The sequence below is a fragment of the Propithecus coquereli genome, unplaced genomic scaffold, assembly GCF_000956105.1.
Source record: "Propithecus coquereli isolate 6110/MARCELLA unplaced genomic scaffold, Pcoq_1.0 Scaffold67, whole genome shotgun sequence".
NCBI lineage: Eukaryota > Metazoa > Chordata > Mammalia > Primates > Indriidae > Propithecus > Propithecus coquereli.
Window position 1 is genome coordinate 2768388 of NW_012152729.1, and position 5482 is coordinate 2773869.

The window sequence follows — 5482 nt, forward strand, 5'->3', positions numbered from 1 at the left end:
GATCACACCACTGCACTCCAGCCCGGGCAACAGAGCAGGACCCTGTCTCTAGAGAAATTTTTTTAAAAAATCTAGAAGTTTCTTACATATGCAATCAAGTCCAATTCATCCTTTGACACCCTTACCCCCAGCACCTGACAGAGACTAGCACATAGTGAGCGCTTAATATATGTGGGCCAGAGGGTGCTTTGTACCCTCGTTTTATGTACTTACACTCAATTACTTTTGCAGATAGTCACCGCTTCAGGAAAACACACGGATGAAGTGAGTCCTCTCCTTTCATATAGTGCCATGGTCAAGTGTGAGGGTCTTGGAGCCAGTCACAGGTTTGAATCCCACCTCAGCTACTTATTAGCAATATAACCTTGAGCAAATGTTAAAAGAAAAAAAAATAATAAGTCTTACAATTTATAAAGGGTCATCTGTAAAAAAAGCATTGCCATTGGGGCATGGAGAATAGCCGGGAAAGCTTATGATTCCAATGCTTAAAAATATATGTATATATTTTTAAAAGTGGTAGATGAGTAGATTCTCAGAGGAGCTCAGCTTCTGGCTAGAGTAGCCAGAGCCCTCTGACCTCCTGAAGGCCCCTCCTATTGAGAAAGACGGAGCAACAAGAACAGAGGCTTGTTGTGGTTAAATGTTAACTGGGGTTTATTTCTCTACAACTGCCTGTTGTTTAATTTGGCCAGCCCAGGGAAGATTCTTTCGTAAGCCTGTGTGTAATTTCTAAACTCCAGACCTACGACCTTTACACACATGCTAAACATTTATAGAGTGGGAGAGTTCTTTTTCTCCATCAGTGAGTTAAATAAATGCCAACATCCTCACCCCCACCCCCTGCAAAAAAGTATTCTTTGATCTACGCTAAAGATAAACTGGTAAAAATTCATCAGCTAAGGGTTGTAAAGCAGATTCTTTGATAAGCCAGTTAGTTAATCTCAGAGGGCACTGGGGCTTGTTTCTTCCTGATGCTGGTTCTGATTCGTAAGGCCTTAGCATTTTGGAGATGGAAAGAGAAATTCAGAGGGTTTATTTAATGAAATAAACCCTCTGAATTTAACGGAGGAGAAAACCGTGAGCTCCAGAGAGGGAAGAGGCAATTTAAACTCCTGGATAGATTTAACAAAGCAGCGTATAAAAATTGTTTTGTTACAATTCCTACAGCATTTTAAGCTTTCGGTGGTAGTTGTTTTTTGTTTCCTTTATGATCTGGTGATCCAAGGACAGACAGTATCTGGGCTTGGAAATGGAAACCTGTGGACGCTAATCCTTCGCTTGGTGCTGACGTCAGAGCCATTTGAGAATCACTGCTGCCCCCTGCTGGAAATTTAAAAATCTCACAGGCTCTCGAGATTATAAGGAATTTTTGCAATGGTTTAAAAAATTATAAAATATTTCCTCAGGTTAAAAATTTTAAACAGCATGAAAGGGTATAAAGAGAAAACAAAAATCTTCCCTCCCTCAATTCTACTTTCCAGGGATGACTGTTTTAATTTTTTAAACATTCTTCCACAATTTTTTCTATTAATGTATACATATTTTATATACATATAATATATATTACATTTGTAAGTATATAGCCTTTATCCACAAATAGGACAATACTGTATGCACTGTTTTGTAACTTGTTTTTCTTTTTTCTTTAATTTATTTTATTTATTTGGAATAGGTAAGACTTTCAAAAGATTACTAAGTTTAAAAAAATTAAGTATTGGCCGGGCGCGGTGGCTCACGCCTGTAATCCTAGCACTCTGGGAGGCCGAGGCGGGCGGATTGTTTGAGCTCAGGAGTTCAAAACCAGCCTGAGCAAGAGCAAGACCCCATCTCTACTAAAAATAGAAAGAAATTAATCAGACAACTAAAAATATATAGAAAAAATTAGCCGGGCATGGTGGTGCATGCCTGTAGTCCCAGCTACTCGGGAGGCTGAGGCAGAAGGATTGCTTGAGCCCAGGAGTTTGAGGTTGCTGTGAGCCAGGCTGACGCCACGGCACTCACTCTAGCCTGGGCAACAAAAGCAAGACTCTGTCTCATAAAAAAAAAAAAAAACTAAAAAAATTAAGTATTAACATGTTTTCAAAGTAGTATACGTTGACAAATCTCATTCCTTTTGATGAAGACATAATATTCCACTGCTTGGGTGTATCATAAATTATTCATTCAGTCCTCCTTTGATGGACTAAACAGTAAATCTCTATAAATAGAGTAGGGACTTTATTATGGGTATTTTGTTGTTGTTAACTGCTGTCTCCAGTAATGAGCATAATGTTCAATGAAGCCTGTCTAATGAATGAATGGACATTTGCCTAATTTCAAGTTATTTCTGCGTTTCAAAAATGCTGCCCTGAATATCCCTGTGCCTATATTTTTGGCATAGGATAAAGTCTAGGAGGAAGCATAGTTTCAGAAGTCACGTGAACTTTAAGTTCGATAGATACTGCCAAATTGGTACTTTTGATGGAGGAGTGGATCCAGATGTTTAGTAATTCTATCGTTCCCATACCTTATGGGGCATCAAAGCCAGAATCTCCCAGCTAGTTTAATTTAAAATAACTCCTGTTGGGCCCCGGCGTGGTGGCTCATACCTGTAATCCTAGCATTCTGGGAGGCTGAAGAGGGAGGATTGCTTGAGCTCAGGAGTTCGAGACCAGCAAGAGTGAGACCCTGTCTCTACCAAAAATTGAAAAATTAGCTGGGGCATCATGGCGTGTGCCAGTAGCCCCAACTACTTGAGAGGCTGAGACAGGAGAATCGCTTGAACCCAGGAGTTTAAGGTTGCAGGGAGCTATGATGACGCCACTGCTGTCTAGCCAGAGCAATAGAGCGAGACTGTGTCTCCAAAAAAAAAAAACAAAAAAAACTCCTTTCTGCACACCCCCTCCATGCTACTTCAGCATGGGCTTGGGGCAGGATTCTGTATATTTAACAGCTCCCCCAGGAATTCCCCATACGCTCAAAGCACGATTCCCCATACGCTCAGGACAGGGAAGGGCCACATAATCTATCCATTTCTTGCCACACAGTAGCAGATGGAAATGTGCTCCTATATCCTAATCTTAATATGGTTACTCACTTGTTATTCACCCGATGCTTATCGAATGCCTACTGCGCGAAAGACACTATGCTCCCTCTCCCAGAGGCAACATTGTACTGGGGGCGTGGTGTGGATTTTGCCTCTCCCGTGGGTGTCAGTGCCGGGGTGAGTGGGCGAGTTTGTTGCTGTACGTGCTGGCTGCGGGCTGGGGTTTGGGGAGGGAGCAGCGTGTGGGTGAAACTCAGGAATCCTGCAGCACTACAGCAGCCAGAATTTTTTAAAGGCCCAGCCCTGCTTTTAGTGACATGTTTCTGTGTCCAATAAACACTGAGCCAGCACCACTACTAGGTCTTCCTAGGTGACTTCTACTGGGGGTTCCCTGCAAGCTGGTGTATGGGGCAGGGCACAGGCATTTCCCTTTGAGGTGGGCCCTTCAAAGCCAGATAAAATATAATGCAGATAAAACCCATGTGGGAAGTGCGCCATGGACAGCCGACAGATCCCAGCCATAAAAAGAGATGACAGATTTTGCCGTCATTCATGATCCACCCAAATGTCACGTCCTCTGGGCTCTTTCCCAGGCAGCTCCTGCCACACATGGGTGTTGTTTCCATGTACTTCATGGCACTGGAACCATAACAACAAGAGAAAAAAATACTACCACTGCTCCTTGAGGCATCCTGTGTCAGAACGTCTTGTAGCTGCTTTGCTGTGTGATCCCGTTTGATTCTCCCCAAAGTGCAGGGAACTTAGAAAAGTTAAATAACTACATAAAAGCCATACAATTTGTTTAGTAGAGTGGTCTTCATATTTTTTTGCATGCACACTTCATCAAATAATTTTGAAAAATTGTGTATCCCTAGAATCAGGTCCATATACATATGACCACTTAATTTATAACAAAGGTGGCTGGGTGCCATGTGGCTCACACTGGTAATCACGGCACTCTAGGAGGCTGAGGTGGAGGATTGCTTGAGCCCAGGAATAGGAGGTTATAGTGAGCTATGATTGCACCGTTGCACTCCAGCCTGGGTGACAGAGTGAGACTCTGTTTCAAAAAAACAAAACAAAACAAAAACCCACCAAAACAAGCAAACAAAAAAAATCCAAAGGTGACACTATAGAAAGTAGGCAAAAATAATTTTTTTTTTTTTTTTTTTTTTTTAAGAGACAAAGGTCTCGCTCTGCTGCCCAAGCTGGAGGGCAGTGGCCAGATCACAGCTCACTGCAGCCTCAAACTCCTGGGCTCAAGGGATCCTCCTGCCTTTGCCTCCCAGAATGTTGGGATTACAGGTATAAGCCGCCACACCCAGGTGGAAAAGAGATATTTTTTAATAAATTGTGCCAGAATAGCTGAGTACTTATACAGGAAAAAAATGAAATTGGACCCTACTTCATACCATGCAAAAACATCAAATTCAGGTGGATTAAAGACTTAAATGTGAAAGGCAAATATCCACAGCTTTTTAGAAGATAATATAAGAAAATATCTTCATGAATTCTGAATAGGAAAAGATTTATTAAACAAGCCACTAATGGCATTTCCGATAAAAGAAAATGATAGATCGAATTACATGAAAGTTACACATTTTTCTTCTTAAATATACTCCATAAAGAGTATAAAAGGTTGGCCAGGCACAGTGGCTCACGCCTGTAATCCTAGCACTTTGGGAAGTCAAAATGGGAGAATCGCTTGAGGCCAGGAGTTCGAGACCAGCCTGAGCAACATAGTGAGATTCCCCTCCCACTTCATCTCTACAAAAAATTAAAAAATAGGTGGCCTGATGGCGTGCACCTGCAGTCCTAGCTATTCGGGAGGCTGAGACAGAAGGATTGCTTGAGCCTAGGAGTTCCAGGTAGTGAGCTATGATAGTGCCACTGCATTCCAGCCTGGGCAGCAGAGCAAGACCCTGTCTCAAAAAAAAAAAAAAAAGGTAAGGTACAGAGTGAAAGAAGATATTTGCAACAAATATTACTATATGCTCACCAGATTAACACTTCATTGTAAAGGATAAGGCAGCAGTGTTAAATGGTACAACTACTTTGGAAAAGAGTCTGGCCTTCTTTTGTATGTATATTTTATAATTAAAAAAAAAAGAAAAGAAACCACTACACAAAAATGTGTACCCCCTTGCACATTTTAAAGTTGGCATCTAAAAGTTTCCCTTTTTCTTTTTTTGAGACAGAGTCTCACTGTGTTGCCCAGGCTAGAGTGCTGTGGTGTCCTCCTCGCTCACAGCAACCTCAAACTCCTGGGCTCAAGTGACCCTCCTGTCTCAGCCTCCCGAGTAGCTGGGACTACAGGCATGCGCCACCATGCCCGGCTCATTTTCTCTATATATTTTTAGTTGTCCCATTAATTTCTTTCTATTTTTAGTAGAGACGGGGTCTCGCTCTTGCTCAGGCTGGTCTCGAACTCCTGAGCTCAAACAATCCGCCCGCCTC